Genomic DNA, 21,532 nt, shown 5'->3' with positions numbered 1-21,532 from the left:
GAAATTAAACACTGGGCCAAATTCAACCCACAGCTATACTGGGCTGCAGGGGATGTAACTGAGAATTGCCTTGAGCCAAGCAATCACATGCCAGATTCAAATGTAACATAAGGTAGAGTTGGCAAACAAGCTGTTTTGGTGTAAATATGGATTAAAATGCAGTGTTATACTGTGCTGTATGTGCTCTTCCCCACGAACAGCTCAGTAGACATGTCTGGAACTCAACTGTTAGGGCTTGTCTACACTCGTGCTTATGCCAGCAAAACTTTTGTCGCTCAGCAGGGTGTCTTTTTCACATCCCAAAGTATTCCAGGCTTACACATCATTGTTAAGTGGTCGGAAACCAAGTTTCATGCACAATGAATTTGAATGGCCATTGTTCAATCTTTCCACTTAATCCCATTAAGAAACGCCCTAGTGGACGTACTGAGGGTTTTCCCTCTTTTCTTTGCACTGAAAAAGAATTTAAATAATTTCTTTACCTTTTTTATTTATTTTCAAGACTCTTTTGTTATGACCCACAGCCAGCTTGAGGTATTAGATATTTGACACATGGGTAGACTTAATACTGAAAAAATTACCATGTTAAGTGGCACTCCCCTTTTCACAGCACCACATTATTTTCCAATGATAGCAACTAGTATTACCACCATTGTATTTTTTAAAAACCACATAATAGGATCACAGTAGCTACAGATGGAAAAAGACTGGGTAGATCATCAAAGTCCATCACCTTTTAAAGTCTCTCGGAGAGTCCTGGGAAAGGACATATTAAACTGATGTTATAGTATGATTGTGGCACTGATATATTTATATACATGGGCTGGATGCTCAGCTGTTGTAAGTCAAAATAACTCGTGATTTCTGTAGAGCTAAACTGACTTATACCAGCTATGGACGACTCTGTTTCCTAAAAATATGCTGAAAATCCAACTAATATGAGCTTCCAGTACTTATTTTCATCTTTCCTATCACTAAAGAATACTTTAAAAAAATGTGATCAAACAGAGATTGATTAGCCAGAATTATGCTGACGTAATGTTAGAGCAGAAAGTTCCATGAGGTCATCTTCCTGAGCAGATGGTCTACAGATATTGGTTTTAACCGGCACATGGTTGAGTAAATAATGTTTAAGTTTTCTTTGTGTGCCTGGGGAGTGAAGCAGATAGAGTTGAGTGAAATACCTGTGCCTCCTGCCCACATCATCTGCTGCTCCTAGGGTTTTCATTTCCTGCGCTGTTTGTGCTTTATCACACGGCTCACTGGTCAAGCAGTCTGTGCCCTTGGTTCAAGTAGCTTATATTGAAAAATAGAGAGAGATGTGCACTTAGTTTCAATTTGTAATTTCTATATATACGTGGTTTGTTCCTTACAAGCAAATCACAGTCAAGAGTGAAATGGGTATATTGCTGGATTTAATTTTGCTCAGTCAATAGAACAAATTTTTATCTGTAATGATAAATGGCCATCAAAGGACACAAATCTGCATGGTTCAGTTTAACAAATGATTCAGTTTCCCTTAGAACTAAATGGCCATTGAAACATGTTCAGATTTGAATTCTAAACAGGTTCTGTTGATCATCAGTTAACTTTTTAAAAGTATAATAAAAATGCTGAGTTCTTTAAACTGTAAATTTGAAAGGATTGCCCTGGTCCTACTCTGTTGTCTCTCTTCATTCAGAATAAATTCAGAATAGCCACTAACACACAGGCAAATTTTACAAAATGTAATGTTTTTTGAAACACAGCAACAGTGATGGGATTTCTTCTGTATTTTCTTTTGCATTCTTGATGATTACCAAGACATTTGAGAGTGCTGTAAATAGAAGACCTTCTCCTCTTAGAATCAGCCTCAACTTGTCTGACTCCATCAGTAATGCCAGGCTAGTATCTGTACTATAACATTCGCTTTCACAGTAGCAATTTGGGTTGTTTACCGTCATTTAATATTTTGAAGATTAACTGGTGAGAGAGAGAGAGAGAGAGAGATTAGGTTGAGTTACTGGCAGGAAAACCCATATGAACCAATAAAAATCCATTTTTAGGCAAGACCCCCACAACATGCAGTGTTGTATATATCAAAGTAAATCAGATGGGTCAACATTATGCTAAATTACTTTACTGAAAACTACTGAATAAATATTAATCTTATACATTTTACAGTTAACTGTCTTGTCTGGCATTTTAATTATTTTAAAATGACCCAAAAAGTCTAGAGACCCATGCCTATACATTATTACTCTTTGTGAACAATTGCAAAATATATGTGTAAGTCACATGTGCATTCATTTCACTCTTGGTAAAAAGTTACTACTCCTTTCCACTTAACTTTCTAACAACTGCTGACTGCTAGCACAGACTGTATATTTCTAACTTTTAAAATAATGTATTTATAACTTTCATATTTCAGTCATCACTGACATCCTGTTGCTGCTAATAACAAAGGTTACACAAAAATCATAAAGAGAAAAGAATCTAATAGATATTACAGTTTGTCTTGATTAAAGTCCACAAATCATTTTGTTCTCTATCCAGAAAAACAAGAAAATATATGCAAATCCAAGAAAAGAAAAGAAAAAATATATACCACCTGGCTCTAAGGCATATGTAGCTCCATTTTTCACTAAGGGGGGGGTCTGTGCAATAGACTCCAAATCCAGCTCTTGAATATTCTAAAGTTTTGGAGAGTGGGAAGGTGTTTGGATGGTCCAATGTTAGAGATAAGATTCAGCTGCAAAAGTCATTTCCAGGTTTGGATTCTAATCACCTCTCTCCATATTTCAGGATATTGGGATCTGGCTGGGTACGATTCAGGTCCTCTCTAATTTTAATGACACAGAGGCAGTGTGTAGAGCCCTTATGGCTTTCTCTGATTGTGGTGAGTGATTTTCACAATGTCAGCAAGGAAAGGATGTGCTCTTGTTGACATATTTTCTATGGAGAACTTGCATTCAAAAGCTTCCATTTTACTAGAGAAGATCCCTGTTATAAATATATCCATCAACCTTCATCATTCACTATGATCTAGTTTCACTGGAGACACCAGAAGCTGTTAGATCATTGCTAATGTTATTGCAGACAAGTGCTTTTCTCCTGTTTTTATGACTGTAATGTCACTCCTGTTTGACTTCACTGACACGACTCATAGCAGAATTGCTTATGACATAATTATGGAAATACATAGCTTATTATTGCATAATAGCCTTACAAATCTCATGCATGCATCAGTATGCAAATCTGAATAGTGGAGCAAATGTTGTGGATGATGTCAATATGTTCATGCTGGAATAATCTAATCAAATGAAATATGGTCAGAAATCTTGAAGGAAGGAAGGGATGTATAAAAGTTATAGCAAATTTAATGTAACTTCAGAAAGAGGTGAAGAATTCTAGTCAGACTGTCGCAAAAACCCAGTATTGGCAACTCAAGGAGTGACTGATATATTTATCAAACACTAAGAAGACTAAGTTAGCAGAATCTGCTATCTACTGAATGGAGTTTTGTATGTGCCGTCCCCATCCATTCTAATTCTGATTCAAGTGACCAAAATGTGTTTATCCTAGAAGTGAAACTCGGTCTTCTCAATGGATATACAAAGGGTGGGTTTCAGTGAAAATACCATGTAGACTCTTAAACATACTTAATTAACTTAAAAGAGATGGTGGTTTCAGGCTCTGTGAAAATGTTTCTGAACTGAACAGACTGAAAGCAGGCTGCTGACATTCCAATGGAAGAAGACGCCAAAATGCCTATCTTTATCAAATGAACTACTGTCCCCTTCCAGACTCCCTCAGCGACTTCAGAACACTCCATGAAGCTGCTGAAGGGACCCACATCTCACTAAAGAAAATTTACGTGAAAGTCTCAGTTTGCTTGTTTTTTCGCTTGTCACCTGATATGAATAACAAACAGTACAAACAAGATTGAAGGTAAAAATGACATGACAGAGGAATTTTGCAGCTCTGTAAGGGGGACATTTAAAAAAAGTTATCTGAAATAGTGTTTTTGATGGGAGAATTGCAGGAATCTACTTAGTATTTATTAAAAGAGTTGGCCAAATACTATTTGTGGAAGCAAAAATAATGTGAATCTAGGCTTTTTCAGCAGGAGAATAATGAATAGTGTACTTCCAATACAAGTTTATTAAGTTTAAGAAATTGACGAACAGTTTGATGAATACTGGGAATTATGTGAATATTCACAAATATGGCTACACAAATAGCAGCAAAGTGAATCCAAGTAATTTATTCACAAGTTTATTTAGAAATCTGTTTTTTCATTATTTGATCAGCTCTATTAATAGAAGACAAGCAGGTTCTCTGGCCCTCCTGATACACGTAAAGGGAGAGTGGAAGTAAAGGAAAATAATTTCTCGTAAGTCTCTGATCCTATTCAGTGAGAAGCATCTTTATAAACAGAACAGAGTGATTTGGGAGCCTGGGTAGGTTTCTTACTTGGTTGCTCAACACGGCATGAAAGTGTCTTCTACATTATGCTAAAAGATTCTGCGCAAAAGACAGTCAGATAATCTAAGCGGCAAACAGGACCATTTCTAACTTGGTAGAAGAATAAAGTGTCAATATTTCATTAGACTTTAATAGGTTTACTTATAGTGCAAGATAATTTTCAGCATAAGTAAGGGTATCATAAGCTGGCCCTGCACAAAATATGAAGTGTTCAAATGCATTCCACTAAAGTATGTAATTATCTGCGCTGTTCACAAAGTAAACGCCATATGGAACAAATGTTTGTTCAAACAACTCAAGAAAAAGCCAGTTGTAGGTTATGTTACTGGATTGGGTACCAATAGATCCAGGTCCTGTACCCAGTTCTGCAAAAGACTTCCTATGTGAAAGTCACATAAATCTCTCTGTCCCGCAGCTGAAATGAGAATAACTAATTTTTTGCTACCTCACCGGGGTATTGGGAAGCATAAGTGTGATACCGGCCTCTGGGGAGCCACGCTGAGGTAGCTTAAACAAGGCAAAACTGCAAAGAATGGGGGCAGGCAGCCCCCCAATATGGGTGGTTTTCTTCCAGCTTCCTACAAGCCAGCAACAAAGAGTTTCTGATCACCTCACTGGTGATTCAGAAAATAAAAATAAAAATACAGTTTCCTTAAAGTCATCCAGCTTTCTGGCTTTTTCCCAGACAGCTAAATCAAATATGATAGGGATTATTGAAAATCTTGTCTATCATATGTAAAAAAAGTTCTAGCAATCCCAAAGGATTGGACACATTACCAACCAGATCAACGAATAGTTCAGATCTTACCCAAATACGCACTTAAAGTCAATGCTTATTAACTAAACTAATATTTATTTTAAAAAGGAGAGTAAAGGTTAAAAGATTATATGTACACAGATGAAAATAAAGTTCTTAGGTCAGTTTCAAAGTAGAGATGATAAGTGAGTTGCAAAGTTCTTAATTTGCAAAGTCTCTGAAAATTATCCAAACAGCTTTGGGGTCATCAGTCCTTGTTTAAAGCTTCCTTGTTAAAAATCCAGTCCAAAGACGCGAAACAGGAAATGAAGACCAAATAATCCATGTGCAGAGTCTGTTCAAATTCTCCCATGAGAATTAGCAGGGCGATTCCAGGCTGGTGCTGGGATCCCAATCTTGCGATCCAAACTTTCCCTGACAAAGCTTGAACAGATTTGAAATTAAAAGGATCAGTCTCCTAGAGTCTTTTATCAATAAGCCTGCACAGATCTATATCTTCTTGATAGCAGATATCACAGCAGGTAATCCTTCAGTGCATAATAAGTAATTATTTGTGGCTTTGAAATAACATCTCCTATTTTTTATGCACACAGGTAACTAGCTATATTAGCATAATGCAACCAGCAATTTACAACGATTCCCAAGTATTTACTACTTAAATTTCAAAAAGAAATAAAAACAATAGTATTGTTACATTCAAGTTCCATCTAAATGTTAATATCTTCCTTTAATTTTTGACTAACAGAATATAGTGACAGATAGGAACTATTTGGTCACATCGATAATCACTAGCAAGTTTATAGGTAATTACAGACATATATCTATTTCCTAACTCTTAACAATGCAAGGTATAACCTTAAAGTCTTAGCTATTTACAATGAATGGCTCTAATAACCATTTTAGCACCTTTGAACGTGTCCTCAAAGGTTGAGTTTGGGTTATTTCAGCCTGCTAGGCTCAACCCTTCCTGGCCCAGTGTCACAGTAAGTCATTAATGTTTGTAAAGAACACTGAAATCCTTGATTGGAAGGTGCTGTAGAAAACAATTCTGGGTAATTATCCCATTCGTTTCCAGTTTAACTTCCATTTCATCCATCAAGTGAGTGTTTCACTTTTGTCATTTCACAGCTGTTACAGTCTGTCTAATTTAAATCAATTAACTTTTACTTAAAAGTGTTATTTTTCTTAATGCTACTATATAAGGCCAAATTGTTCAAGTAAATTAGACAAATTGCACAAATGGATCTCTCAGCATAATGAAACCTTACCATCAAAGCAATCTGTATTAGAATTAATAATTCATTACTTATTAAAACAGACGGTATGACTAAGTAAACTTCTGTTGGGTTATGCATCACAGTGGCAAAACAGAGAAATATCCTGCCCATTACAAATATGCAGAGTAGATCATGGTGATTTTATTAAGGATCTTAAAAGATTATTGCTCATATTGTTTGATACGGATGAATACAAGGAAAGCTGCATACACAACTGTGTGCCAAACTGCTCATGTAATTACTGCAACTGAACATTCAATGTGTGGGTTTGAGTGATAGGATTTGTAAGTGAAGCATCTAAAAAGTGACTGCAGAAATGGCATCATAGGATCCCACTTTTATTATCTCTCAGTAACTCCTATGTCACATAAAAAGCTGGTTTTATTTTCAATGGCCAACCCTGCAGATTAAACTTGGGATCTGAAGGTCAAGCTGTGCATTATCATAAGTAATAAAGATTCTGCTGTTTGAATGAAGTTAGTACGAGCCAGAATAGTATCCAGTTCATTCTTCAGTGGTGATATTGGTTCTGCATAGCTAACAGGCATTCAAAGGAATAAAAACTTTTTTTGTCATTGAATCAAGTAGATAAGATTATGATTGCATACAGCAAGTAATTCAATTGAGACAGAAGGTGCAATTTTTACTTAGTTGCCATTTTAACTATTACATGGAGGGTTTTCATACAGAAAGAGGACATTACAGGTTTTCCTATATAATTTATACTATGTTTTAAACTAATTCTTTCAAATCCGGGAACCTAAAGTTAGGGTCTTAAGCAACTAGGCATGATTTTCGTAGATGAGCACTTGTCACATGGGGGTTAAAAGGAGATGCATGAAGGTGTTCCATTAAAATTTAATTCCTCTAAAAATTACTACCTTTAATTTTAATGCCTAAGTATGGAGTTAATAACCAAACTTTGCTTTTCACTGGGAATCCACTGGACACATTCTGATTAAGGATAAAGAGCCAGATATCAGGAATATGGAAGTGACCTTGAAATCTTGCCCTAAAGGGTTTGTTCACAAAGGTTCATGTCATCGCTTTGATGAGAAAAAGTATCTTTGATACAGCTCTCAGAAAAACTTACGACTTTTTTAAAATAGAGATATTTCATGTAATGTGAAATAAAAAATAAATAAATAAAAAATAAAATAAAGTCTGAAAATAATTTATTTCTTCTTTTGAATATATGGTATTTCCCCACCTGAACATTCTTAGGGCTACTGAAAATGGAAGTATTGTACTTGTCTTGATGCCATTATATCAGGACCTGTTATGAAATATATAACAGGAAGCTTCCATTTGTGCCCCTCTTCTAGTGCATGGTATTGGTGATATTTTTACAGGAGTGAAATGAGGCACATCTGAAATGGCTGTAGCCACTAACACTTAGATAACAGCCAATATGTTTTTTGGCATCTCAGCAGAAAGATTTCTGCTATTTTGCTAGTTGCTGTCAGATAAATAATGAAGGGTGACACTGGGAGTCTCTGTCCACCCCTTGCGCAACACCCTGTTTCAGATAACAGGGCCAAAACCTCTGTGTAGCTGTAGAGGCAACTTTAATGTTTTTATAAGTAAACCCAGCCAAGAGTTAGATTAGCATTTTCACATTCCCCTGATCACTGGTGCATAACTTCAGCGTGGATAGCTGTTTAGAATTCCAAGCTGGGTATCCAGTACTCAGCAAACACATTTGATGCTCGGAGGTGGTCCCTTGGCAACTCGAACTCATGTCCATGTGTTCAGATGGCATTGTGCCCATTCATAAGTTAGTCAGACTGTTTCATTTGTGTTAGTTGGCAACTGATCATGGGTTTGGATGTGCAGCCAGCTAGACACCAAACAAATGTCTTCTCTGCTACAACAAGTCCCTCTTCTGAGAAAGCACTGCCATGGTAGGTGTTATATGTGGTTTTATACTTGGTTTCACCCACTGACACATATGTGGAAAAAGTTTTAGAGTGGAAGAAAGGCAGGTTATAACATGGTTAACATAACACTTTAACCAAGAACTGGTCCCATAGCTAAAAAAAAAAAAAAAAAAAGAACAATACCTTGTGTTGTCATATAAGAAAAAATCTTTGCATACAGTAGCTGCCCAAAAGTTAAGGCTACAACTGAGTTTCTATAATAAACTTGATTTGTCCTGACATACCTCCCTGAATACACCGCTAAAATCCACACAAAAAAGGCATATTGAACTCACATTGGTACGTTGCACCTGGTATCAAAGAAGTTTTGTTCTACCAAATATGGATAAGGTGACCTCCAGTTGTAAGCTAGTCTTCTAAGACGGTGAGTCCAAGATTGGGGGGACATGTCAGAGGAAGCAAATTTGGCTGTGCACCACTTTTGTGTTCTGGATTATTCTGGCAGAGGTTATGTACTAAAGTAGTCCCCAACATAAGTCAGACTGGACCCAAGAGTGCTCTAATTTATATTGCCTGTAATGGCTCCATAGATGCATCCCAGAATAGCTGGAGTGCCCTGCACTCCAACCATGTCTCCATCTTTTTTCAGTATTTTCCCCATCAGCCAAGCCATTTTACAAGCCTATTAAAAGAGGATTGAAAACTATGCACACAACAGGAAATCACAAGACAATATGGTGTTCACTTATTTCTGAGAATGTGGTTATGTTGCAAAAATTACTTATTAGTACTTCTGCTCACTACATCCAGCACACTGCTATGCTGCACATTCGCTTGCCATTCAGTAGAAAAATGGACCACACTGTTTTCACAGACTCACAGAAAAGTAGGGCTGGAAGGGACCTTGAGAAGTCATCAAGTCCAGACCCCTGCACTGAGGCAGGACCAAGAACACTTAGACCATACTTGACAGGTGTTTGTCCAACCTGTTCTTAAAAACCTTCAGTGATGGGAATTCTACAACCTCCCTTAGAAGTCTATTCCAAAGCCTAACTACTCATCATTAGAAAGCTTTTCCTACTATCTAACCGAAATTTCTCTTGCTGCAGATTAAGTCCATTACTTCTCATCTTTCCTTCAGTGGACCCTGAGAATAATTGATCGCCATCCTCTTTGTAACAGTCCTTATTGTATTTGAAGACTATTATCAGGTCCCCCCTCAGTCTTCTTTTCTTCTGACTAAATTGCCCAGTTTTTTTAATCCTTTCTCACAGGTCAGATTTTTCTAAACCTTTTATCATTTTTGTTGCTTTCCTCTGGACTCTCCCGTTTGTCCACGTTTTTCCTAAAGCATGGTGCCAAGAACTGGACACAGTACTCCAGCAGAGTCCTCACCAATGCTGAACATAGCAGGACAATTACCTTCTGTGTCTCACATAGGACACTCCTATTATTGCATCCCAGAATTATATTTTTTCTACTGCATTACATTGTTGACTCATATTCCATTTGTGATCCACTATAACCCCCAGATCTTTTTCTGTAGTACTACCACCTTAGCAGTTACTCCCCATTTTGTAGTTGTGCATTTGATTTTTCCTTCCGAAGTGAAGTACATTTCACATTTTGCTTGGATGGTGCTCTTTATTGTGGTTTTTGTCCATTGACATGACATCTTGCATGCCCAGTGATTTAAATTGCCTTCCTTTTCCACTTAAATTAATTATTTGTGGAAGAATGTTGCATAAAGAGATGGATCTACAGAAACATCCATGGTCATTCTATTGTCTAGTGGAATGGAGATCCACAGCCATGCTCAGAGAAAGCCGTGTCCAGACAAATGAGTTTCATCTTAGCACAGATAATTCCACCATCCCTCATTAATGCAGCTACCATGGTCATTAGACAGAGAAAGCTCATCTACTCTGTCATAGTTTCAATTGTAGTCCTGTCAACAGCATAAAGTAGTTCCCTCCCAATACTTACTGTTCTTCCTCAGCAGACAGAATAATGATTATTATGACACTTTGACATCTGTATTTAAACATTTCTCTTTCATAAGCATAAGTGGTTTCTTTGCGCATAGAATGATATAGTTCTATCTGATTACATTAGCCACGTAAAGAAGCAACAGCCAGATTAGTCTGACTATATATTGCAGCCCATGTCATTCAGTGTCCTATTTTGCTGTCACCTTTTTGATCAAATGAGAGGAAAACCTTTAATTTGTTTTATGTCCTTGTAATAAATCATCAATCTTGTGTTCATTCACTGAAAAAAAACCCATTTCTTCTTCTGAGCCCATCTGGATGTGCCTATCATGCACCATTCAAAAGTCCATACTCTTGAGACATCAAAAGTCAGGTTATTTTTCAACTCTTGGCCAGTTGACACCATTGACGGGTTATGTACACTTCTTACTAGGAGACCACAAGCTGCCTTTGCATTCAATATTTTTACAAAGACATTAGATTTATCTACACGAAGGGTTCTTCCCCCCATATTTGCTACAATCAATTAGCTCTACCAGCATTAGTAGTTGTAAGAGTGTAGTGTAGGTCAGCTATTAGTCTTTTAATCACTGTTGTCTAGCCCTGCTCCGAGCATAGTTAGAAGACACAATTGCTAGCAATTCTAGTGCACTGACTGTAGCAACGGTGGAAAATATTAGGAAAGAAAGTTTGATTTAAACACCTCCCTAAAGATTCAGGGTGATTTGGGCTGTGCTGTTTTTTCTTGATTGCTTCTTTGTAATTCTTTCATCTGTTATTGATGGAACTAGACTTTTCCCCCCATTATTGATGGCATTTGATTATTTTCAGAAATACTGTTAGCCAAGAATAATATCTCTTGCATCAATATTGATTACGTGAAAAGTGCAGCAAAAGAAATGCAAAAAAAATTTCTAGCACTCTGGACATTGAAATGTAGAATATGACAATATGCCAGACAACAACAGACACATAATTTGGTGATTATGCCCCTTTATTTTGAGACATCCTCAGCTACTCTTTATCTAAAATTCCTCAGTGCTGTTTTTCTTTGGAAAAAGTACTTAAATATGACTTGCTATTTGGCCATCGTTTTGCTTTATGAGAGATGGCTCTAAAATGTCAATAGTATATCCATTTAAAAGGTGGTTTCATTTAAAATGAAAATCCAACTAGTGAAAATGAAGGAATTTTTTTTTCTATAAATCGTACAGTTTAGTGAAGGGTATGAAAGCCTTTCAATAGACATTGGGTTTGAACCGGCAAACATACATGAGTATGTTGCACCCAAACTTCTTGCAATTGCCAGTAGAAAAGAAATGAGAGGGAGAGAAATATAGCAGAGAAAGAAAAAAGATGGATGGTAGAGACAATTTTTTAATCATCTCTTTTTCATGCCATCACTGTTTTTCCCCTACTCAATCACTGATCTAAAATATTGTACTTTTCAAAGCAAAATAATATATACTGATTTGCAACATAATATGCAATATCAGTGTTGTAGCTCAGAGTTAACCTCATTCAACTAAGAATAGGATCTAAAGGTGAACAGTATCTACAATAGTGTTCCTAAAACTGTCATGAAAGATGCCCTGGTCTTACAAGGAAAGGGATGTCACTAGTGCTAACGAGAGCAGAAGGCTAAATTTTGGGGGATTCTTTTTTAGGTTTCACTTCAGGGATTATCTGGGCTGATCAGTGAGAATAACTGGCAGAAAATTAAGCGGTTGGTAGGACACCTGGAATTGCTTCACTCTACCTTTCTTAGCAATGATTGGTATGAGGAGAAAATTGTCCTGAAGCAACATAATATAAGTATTAAGGGAAATGTTTTAAATTGAGCTAATTAACTCCATGGGACCCAGCATTTTCCCACTGAAAGTGCTTTCAGTCCAGAACCCTCCATCACAGATATCATAGATAATGAAATGTGGTGTAATTTAGAGAAAAAAAAAAAAAAAAAAAAAAAGCTAATCTAAAGGCACCATTGCAACAGACAAATAAAGAAAACTATAAGTTTCATTTTCTTGTTGTGACTGTGATTCAGAAGAAATAAGTCTCACCAACTCCTTTAAATGAAGAACTTCCAGTAGAGAACCGCAGTCCCTTAACCCCTTTTCTGCCTTATGGATGTTTGAAGCTTGATCAAAAAGGTGACATTTGCTGGCCTTATAGTCCTACATCCCTGTATTCCATGAAAATCAATAGAATTTAAAACAACCATGTGGTCCCAAGCCATCGCAATGCACAGGGGTTTAAAACAGGAGCAGGGATAAATGTTGAACCTAGGCAAACTTCCTCTGACTACTAAAATTATCCACAAAGATCAGAAACAGAAAACAAAGGGATAATACATTTAAAAGAATAAAAACAGGACAAGAGGGTTGTGATCCTTCATTTGGAATTTCTCATCTGTGACCAAAACTAAAACTAAAAAATAGTCAACTTACCATTGTCTTCAAAAATCTCCTGAGTGGAGCATATTTCCTCTGCTTCTGACAGGGAACGATCACAACTCATTCTTGCAGTAAGTAATGTATTGGCCAGATCTTGGAAGAGAAATATAGCCGCTATGGAAATAGAATGGATCAGGAAATTAGGGTTCACGTTTGTCGTGGATAAATTCATATTGTTCTCAGAGAACAAATGCCAGCCCTCTATTAGGATATGGTCTTCTTTCAATAAGCATTTCAGGCAACACTTTGTTAAGGGTGGGCTGTCAGAAGAATTAATGTAACTGATATTTGAGAAATGTAATGTTTCATAAAATTATCTCAGACATATCCCACATTAGAGTCTGATTCAGCTAGCTGCTGAATACCCTCAATTCCTACTGAACTCAGTGGAAATTGAGGATGCTCAGCACCTCATATGTACTCCACAACACTGAGCCCTTAGTGACTAGGGATATGGAATTCTCTCTGTGGTTGAAAACACTGAAAATATATGGATTGTAAACATTTTATTGCCATTGTGAGCACTCAAGTAGGCCTATCCAAGTCACTGGGTTTGCTCACTTAAAGGGAGTAACAAGTTCACAATTCAGCCCTATGTGAGTATATCCGTTCATTCCCTTCACCTTCTACTGATGAAGCAAATATAATAAATAAACATAATACACAATAATAAACATAATACAAATATTTTGGTTCTCTTTTTTTCAGTTTCATGGATTAATTATCTTGTCTGTTCTTTCACATTTATTCTTTCAGGTTCTTCCCTGGTTATTATTTCAGGCTTCCTTAGTGTGGATGTGAAAATTAAAATACATGTAATGAGCTTCTTAAGAGAAAAATTGGCCAATATTGCACTACCTAGAGAATTACAATTTCACTTCTCCAGCATTGGACTTTAATATACTGACTTTGGTGGGAATGTTCTCGTTACTGCAATATTTTGGCTGTATTTGTGTCTCCCTCCTACTATCTGTAACTTTCTGCGGGGTATCAGTTTAAAAATAGGCCAAGTAAACTAAATACACAGTAACTTTGTTTTGGACAGAGAACAAGTCTAAGGACTGCAATGTGACACTCACGTTGGGTGAAATTCTGGTCCCACTGAAGTCAATAGAAAACTCCCATTGATATTAATGGGTTAGGATTTCACCCACTGAGTGGTATTTTACTTCACAAGTCGCTTCATTGACTTCAGTGGAATTATTTAGGATTAAAATACAATTCCACAGGACTAGGAGTATTACAGTCTGGCTCCATCTGTACCTCCAACCTTTCAACTCAAAATACAAAAATCTGAAATTAACTTGAGATGCACTTAAAACCGAAGTTTTTAAGATTCAGAAGTATAAATAATAGATAAATAGTGGAAGTGATTTTCTTACATCAATTATTTTAACAAAGATAATTTGTTATGCCAAACGGTTTAATATTGTTTGTTTTAACCAGAGGACACTACTGAAATAATTTTACAATTATATGTTTAAACATATCAATTCTATTTAGAAATGTTTCTTCAATACTTCTAATTTCTTACATCTTGCTTCTTTATTGATCTTTGACAGCTGCTTAATATGCTTTTTGTTAAAAAAACCAAACAAATAAAGGACTTCACCACATGCCTGCTTATAATTTTGCATAGTATATGGGATAAAAGGTAGAAAACAGAATCATATTTCTATTTCACTTTTTGTTCCTGTAGATAAAAAACACTTCATGCATATTATCAAAAGTAATTGAAATCATGAGTCAAAATGAAAGGGAAAAAACCTACAACTCTAATAGAGAAGGAGATTTCTCTCTCACTTATGTAAAATCCTGACAAATTCTCAGTCATAAACTATATAACGTGGGCAATTGATTTGTGAGATGAAGGAAGATACTCTAATTCATGGGTCTGCTCCATTCAGATCTCACATCTATGGGCTAGACTGCACTCTATACCCGTGCAAAAGATGAAGATCACCTCATGGGTAGTCCTGGGAGACATTGTACCTCAGAGACAAGGCATAATACCCTTCCTGCTTCCCCCGGCTCTCAGTGGGAGCAGCATGATGGGAGGGGAGCAGGGAGGAAAAGAGGGGGGAAGAGCCATAGTTTGTTGCTGGCCAATGATATAAGTCTACAAATACAAAAGAGTGTAAACAGCAAGAGGAATATGAATTATATAGAACAGTTCAAATATATATAATTAGGTATAATTAGGAGTCATGGGATGATACTAAGAGGTGTAATAGTTAAAATATCTATCAGGAAAAGGTTGGTCAAACTGAGATCTATTAGACTGTCAGGTAGTCTCCGAAGAAAAATTGGGGAAATTTCATCATTGGCAAATTTAAGACAAAACTTGGTACAACACTTGTAAGTGTACAATAGGGAACAGTCCGGTCTTGGATGGGAGAAGCACCATAGTGATTCAATAGTGTCTTTTTCTCCTACAGGACCCAATCCTGGTTCCACAGAAGTGAATACTACTGTTGGTATTGACTTCATGATGGAGCTCAAAGTCCAGAACACAGTAAGTTTCCTTTTTTATCAGCCTCCATATGTCTAAAAAGATAGTTGCAATGAACTATATTCAAATGCTCGTCCAAGGCGAAGATTTTCATATTCAAATATGGATAGTTCCCTTAAAATAATTTGATATTAAATTTTGTATGCGAATGCTTTAAGTTGCTAAACACTGTAAATATCACCTCCTTCCCCCTCCAAACAAAAGCAGGCTTGCATCCAAGATGTAAATTATACATTTGCAGGCAGCTGGGATTTCCCCAGGGACTGGAAATCTGATTCAAGCTTTTCACCTCTAGGTCACAGATTCAAATCTGGCCCAGACCAGGAGCAGCTGGGAAGCGGTTACAAATCAACCGCTATTAGGTGACCTATCTGAAAGAAGCTAGTAGTTTCAATCCAGTTTGTGGTGGGAAAATGTCCATATCCCAAAAAATCACTGTCAAAGCTGGCATTAATTGGGGCCATGCTGGTAGTCTCTGAGAGACCAGTGGTTACAGAGACTGAAGTACCCTGGGAATGAAGCACCCTGGTGGAGCAGAGTGGGGGAAAACCTGCCTTGTTCCTGTCCTGCAGCAAAGCAGAAGGTGCCAGTCTGTAGTACTGTTAGGCTACCTATAACTATGGGTGCACTTTCGACATTTAAGATGAACACATTTGCAGATTATTCTTTCATGTTCGCTGACAGCACTTTCCATTTGCAGGATATAGGAGCCAAGCCACCATCTCCACTTGCCTTCCTCATAAGGAAGATAATCTACTGCACTGAAACCTTATCTTGGATTTGTACCAATATTTCATTTTGTCTTAACTGCCATTCCACAAACCAACCTGGACACACTGCAATTGTGTGCGATTTTGACACTGTAACACAGCTGGTTGGGAAAATGGAGGGACGGCAGTGCAACATTTATGTTAAGATTTTTTTTCTTGTTTTTTTAATATGTTTGTTTTAGTCAACATTTAAACAAACTGTGATGAAAACATGAAAATTCATATCATTTCAACCAGTTCTAATGGAAGTGGGCCAGGTTCTCTTCTTGGATCTGGCTACTCCGTACTACTGAGACAGTGTGAAGCAGCTAAAATTTGGCCATAACTGGACAACTGACAATTTCCCCAGTCCTCTGGGGGTAAACGAGAGCTTTCAGCAGGCATACTGCTGGGAGAGCTAGATCCTGCACCAACTGCTCTACCCTGGTATAGGGGCATGCTGGAGTGGGGATATGTTGGGTGAAGGACAGAGCTCCACTCTGCTCTATCAATTCTCAGATAAAGTAAACTACAGCAACATCTGGGTTGCTCTCTAGAATTCCCTGATGGACCCTCTCACTCCTGCACTGAGCAGATCTTAGCACAGAAGTGAATCCTTCCCAGGATGTCCCGAGACCTGCATTTACACCACTGTGCCTCTGCAAATTGCCATCATAACTGTACCATAACAAGTAACACTGTGCCCCTAATTTTAAAAGACAGAGGCCAGAAGTGTGCGCACCATTTATGTGCACACCTACAACCAAAAAACGTGCAAATCTGATGTGTGCCCACGTGGGATGAACATATTTGCCTGTATATGAACAAACCTGATTTGTATGGGCACTCACATACTCAGATATATGCAAGTGTGCATACAAAACAGATGTGATCTGCAGCCTCTCTCTCTCTCTCTCGCTTTCTCTTGTTTTTAAATCAGGCTGGGCAGTTTCATGAAGCCATTAACATTGAGATAACAATGCATGTTCAAATTAAAATATCTTCATTGCTTTGAAGCTGCTATTGGTTTTTATGTTTTCAAAATACCAAAAGGTATGCTATAAGAACTCACTACTTGCAAAATGTTATTTTTAATATTAACAATTGCGGTAAAAATATTTTGCAATTCTGTAGCTGCAAAAATGGCTCAAAATATTTTAATGATTGTGTTTTAGTAAAATAAATTGCATCGGCAGTAAGGATATTGGGTGACACATTTTAGCCCTATGATATTTAAAATATTATATAATCCACAAAACCTGGGCTTGCAATGCACAAATTCCCTATAATATTGGCAGCTTTGATAGTCCACCTCCAATTCAGCAAGATTCCCCTTTCCATTTTGCATGCATAGGTCAAATGTCTAGATGTCTCCCTAATGAGTGCCTGCCATATTTGTGAATTCAGCATATTCATCTGAAGGTGCAATTACCCAAGCTCGATTGTCTACCCACAGTACATGTTTGCAGGCACGACTACCTAGAGACAGCATAGCCTTTTGTTTTTACAGACCAATATATGTGCAAATGCTGAATTCTGGGTGTGGCCAAGAGGGCTGTAACAAAGACCAGGTTTCCACATGGTAAAACAGAAAAACAGACGCTTTGAGCCTGACTCTCCATTGCCTCGCTCCTTGGGATGTCATTTACCGTGTGCAAAGCAAAAAGGTAAATGATCACACACCCCACACAAGTGTAATGAGTACACCAGGGATAAGACAGTGGACAATCAGGCTCTAGTTGTTCTGATTAAGGCCAAAGATTCCCTCCCTCCTGGGAAGTTGAGTTTTCTAGGCCTTTGGCACAGCACAGACCTCTCCATGTAGATGCTTAAGCCATGTGCTTTTTTACAATCCCCATACTGCAGAAAGGAAGAGAAAGTCCATCCATAGTACAGATCAATCCTTTTCCCCAGCTATTTGGGCAAGAGTCCTTACTGAAATGTCTCTAGCTTGTCTGTGACTTGACAGCCCTTTGCCAGGGAAGATCATCAGCTTACATATCTCTTGTTGGGTTAAATTGGCAGGAGAATAGCAAACCCAGTCTCCTAACCCTGGCTGATTCTGAATACATCATAATACATCAGTGACCAATTTGGGGCAGGTCTCCCACTCCCACATGGTGTTTTCCCCTGAATGGCCACTAAGCCCTATCCTAGATGCTTTTTAAAATGTGGCTCAGGTGTGTCAGTTCCAAATCCTGTTCAATGCAGGCAGGCAGAGCGCTATTGCCCTCCACGCAGACTCAGGGGCCTGCCTGTGTGGAACAGCTGGGAATCAGGGCCCAAGTCCTTATATATGTTGCAAGTTCATCAAAATTCAGAATAAGGGGGGTTATATCTATTCATTGTAAAAGTTCTGATTTATGTAAATTAGTCTGCCAAAGGCGGGCTATTCAAATACCATCTATGCAGCATCATTGCAGCATCAGGATTATAAACTATTTGCCAAGTTTTATATGAACTTTAAGTTTTTCTTAATCTAGCTAACATCAACTGGCAAAGGAAGTGCATGCCTTGAATGTCTTCAGTAGAGGAAAGCTGTTCAAGATCTGGCATTTTTAAACTTTACAAGGCTGCAGGCTATAAGAAATTCAAACAACAGGAACAAAAAAAGACGCTTCCTCTTATTGTCATTTTACACCCCAAATTGCAAATGAACATGATTGGGACGTTTGATAGGGGGATTTGTAGCCTACCAATCCACAACTTTTCAGTATTCGAAGAAAGACAATCTTGATATTTATGACAACTGGATTTGACCAACAAAAAAAGAAATTGCCAGTGAAAGGCCTATTGTTTTAAGTGAACATTTGACAATTATTATTTCTCATTTGTACTACAGTTGTGCTTAGAGACCCCAGACTAGATCAGGGCCCCTTTATGCTAGGTGCTGTACAAACATAGTATGAGACAGGAAAAAAAAATCCCTGCCCTGAAGAATTTAAAGACAAGACAAATGGAGGGAAGGGAAATGGAACCACAGAGAGGAGAGATGTCTTCTCAAAATTAGACAAACAGGCTGCAGTACTGGGAATTAAAATAGCATAAGACCTGATCCTGCACACATTTAGGGCCCATCCTGCACTGCGCTTTTTAAATCAATGGGGCTGACATTATTTGGAGCTCATTGCATGACTGGGGCTATTGGCACTTGAGTAGCTTCACTCTTTTAACAAGCCTCATTGACTGTACATGTTTTTCATCTGCTTTGTAACCTTGCTTTTGTATCTGACATAGCTGTTCTTGTTTCTAACTAAAAACTCTTTTGATATACTTTCTGCAAAACTGTTTGTTCTTCCCCATTCTATACACCTTTTAATGAAACAAAACCTGGCAATTTGTGTAAAATTAACAGAAATAAAACATCTTCCCAATGTTTGATCCTTTCCTGTCTTTGATCTTCTCTCTCGCTTTTCCTTTTATGTTGACATTGTACCTATCTGAAAGAATTAGGAAAATAAAGATGCTCATGCTTTTCTCATCAGTCACATAATTTTCTGTATTAACAGAATAGATAATGTCAGTCAATAGTAAAAAACAGAAAATGTCTGGCATAATATTATATAGACAGTTGTGTGAATGCTTTATGGCTCCTGTGTGCCACTGGAGCAGTGCAAATCAGCCATAGGAGGGGGGGAAAGAATCTTGCTCTTAATATGTATAATCAGAATATAGCTAATCATCTCCTTGACCCTTTTTCTCTAGTCTCTCTCTGCTTTTGCCTTTTAGATTGCAAATTCTTTGGGAAAGACACTCTGCTTTGCTTTTATTTTTGCACAGCACATCATGGTGCTATTGGGAATAAACTATAATCATATTGATTTAGATATTCCAGAATTAGGAACAAATTAATGATTACAGCATTGGCTTATCATGAGCTAGGGACATTTGAGAAAGAGAAATGGGTAGAAATAGGTAGAAGTGGGGTAAAAATAATTAACAGGAATTAGGATAGCTGGCATGACATTACAGCGTCTGCTAATCAGCACTAACATTACCACTTTGACAAACAGTTCCTTTTCAAATAATGTCATTTAATATAGTCCCAACACCCAAGGAGCAGATCAGAGAAAGCTCATAGAAATCCTACAGACCCTATACATCACCTGCAATAAACAGCAAAGTTAGTTTAGCAAGCAGACCACTGCAATAAACATTCATATTTTCATATTGTGGAAATACAGCCTCATACTCGATCAATATTCCAGTGGGAATTTACTTTTTGTTGGTTTAATAAGGGAAGTCATTTTCAGAAACTACAGATATTACCTGCAGTTTTATTTTTAATTGAAATAAAGATTGAAGTTAGAGCTCAACCTGTTTTCAATCATATGGGAATGGAAGCTTCTGGCCGCTTTATCTCAAAACAGATCAATATTTAAAGTGTTAGTTCGTTTGTAGGAAGCTAAACTTACTGACAACTTAAAGTACAAACTTTTTCAGACTGCAGGCCTTATATCCAGTGCAGCACATTACACCTGAACAGTACAAAAGGCAACTTGGAATTACGTAGCATAAATCCCCCTCCATGCCCTCTCCCCTCACAGTCAACCTGACTGGGCCAGCCCCAGGCCTGCCTAACCTCAAGCTTATAGGCTTACACTGGGCTCCCAGCAGGTTTTCTCAGCATCTCTGGGGAGAGCCAGTGACAGACTCTCCTCCCCTTTTCCTCCTAGAAAATCAGCGTCCTTCTCACCCTTAACTTCTTTCCCCCTGCTTCAATGGGGGACTCAAGGGGAGGAAACATTGAGTGACTGGGAGTGGAAGAGAGATATTGAGGGAGGACCCCAGTGTCGGAGGCAGATACAGAGTTGGGATGAGGATCCAGGCTGGGAAGAAAAGACCCTAAGCTGGAAGTAGAGAAAACTGAAGAGAGAGATCCAAGCTAAGAGAGGGTTTAAAGGTAGGAGGAGAGAGCTCAGCTGGGGATAGGGAAGAGACAAGGATGGTGTGATGTATGTGCCTGAAAATGCCTAGTTGCAAAGGTTGGAGAGAGATCAATAATGGAGACCACATTAGAGCTGTTGTACTATAGTTTATTCAATTTCTCTCAGCTATTTCCTGTGTAAAAGACCAAAATTCAGAGTGAAAAGTACAAAGCCCTAGAAGCACAAACAAGTATTACATAAACTACAGATGAGGGGAGAGACTTTGCTGGGGCAGAGGGAAAGATGCTGAGGACTGTACAAGAAAGTGAGACACCTCAGAAAGTATATTGCACTAGAGAAACATGAGGTGCTTCCCTTGAAGATGACACACAAAGAGAACGGCCTGTCCTCTGTCCCTTCCATACGTGCAAAATATAATATGACGCGTTTGCTGGCAAGCTGTGATCACAGAAATATATGCAAGTTTTGTGTGAGCTTTGACGTACGTGAGCCTGCCTTATAAGCAGATCCCATGACAGCCAAGGGTGGCAGGAACAAGGGCACAGCAGAACTGC

General features: G+C 37.9%; 1 long non-coding RNA gene across 1 annotated transcript in view; it reads right to left on the bottom strand.

Annotated features, from left to right (window-relative positions):
- Positions 1–1,362: 1,362 nt before the first annotated feature.
- LOC137153942 (uncharacterized) overlaps positions 1,363–21,532 on the bottom strand; it is a 52,349-nt gene continuing 32,179 nt past the window's right edge. Inside the window, exons 2-3 of the long non-coding RNA XR_010919965.1 lie at positions 12,823–12,942; positions 1,363–1,962 (exon numbers count right to left, since the gene is read on the bottom strand). This is a non-coding gene — a long non-coding RNA (uncharacterized lncRNA). The remainder of the gene's footprint in view (positions 1,963–12,822; positions 12,943–21,532) is intronic.

This window comes from Emydura macquarii, unplaced genomic scaffold (assembly GCF_026122565.2).
Source record: "Emydura macquarii macquarii isolate MOO-44397 ecotype Brisbane River unplaced genomic scaffold, CSIRO-AGI_Emac_v2 contig_295, whole genome shotgun sequence".
Classification (NCBI taxonomy): domain Eukaryota; kingdom Metazoa; phylum Chordata; order Testudines; family Chelidae; genus Emydura; species Emydura macquarii.
This window is presented reverse-complemented; position numbering and strand designations above follow the sequence as displayed.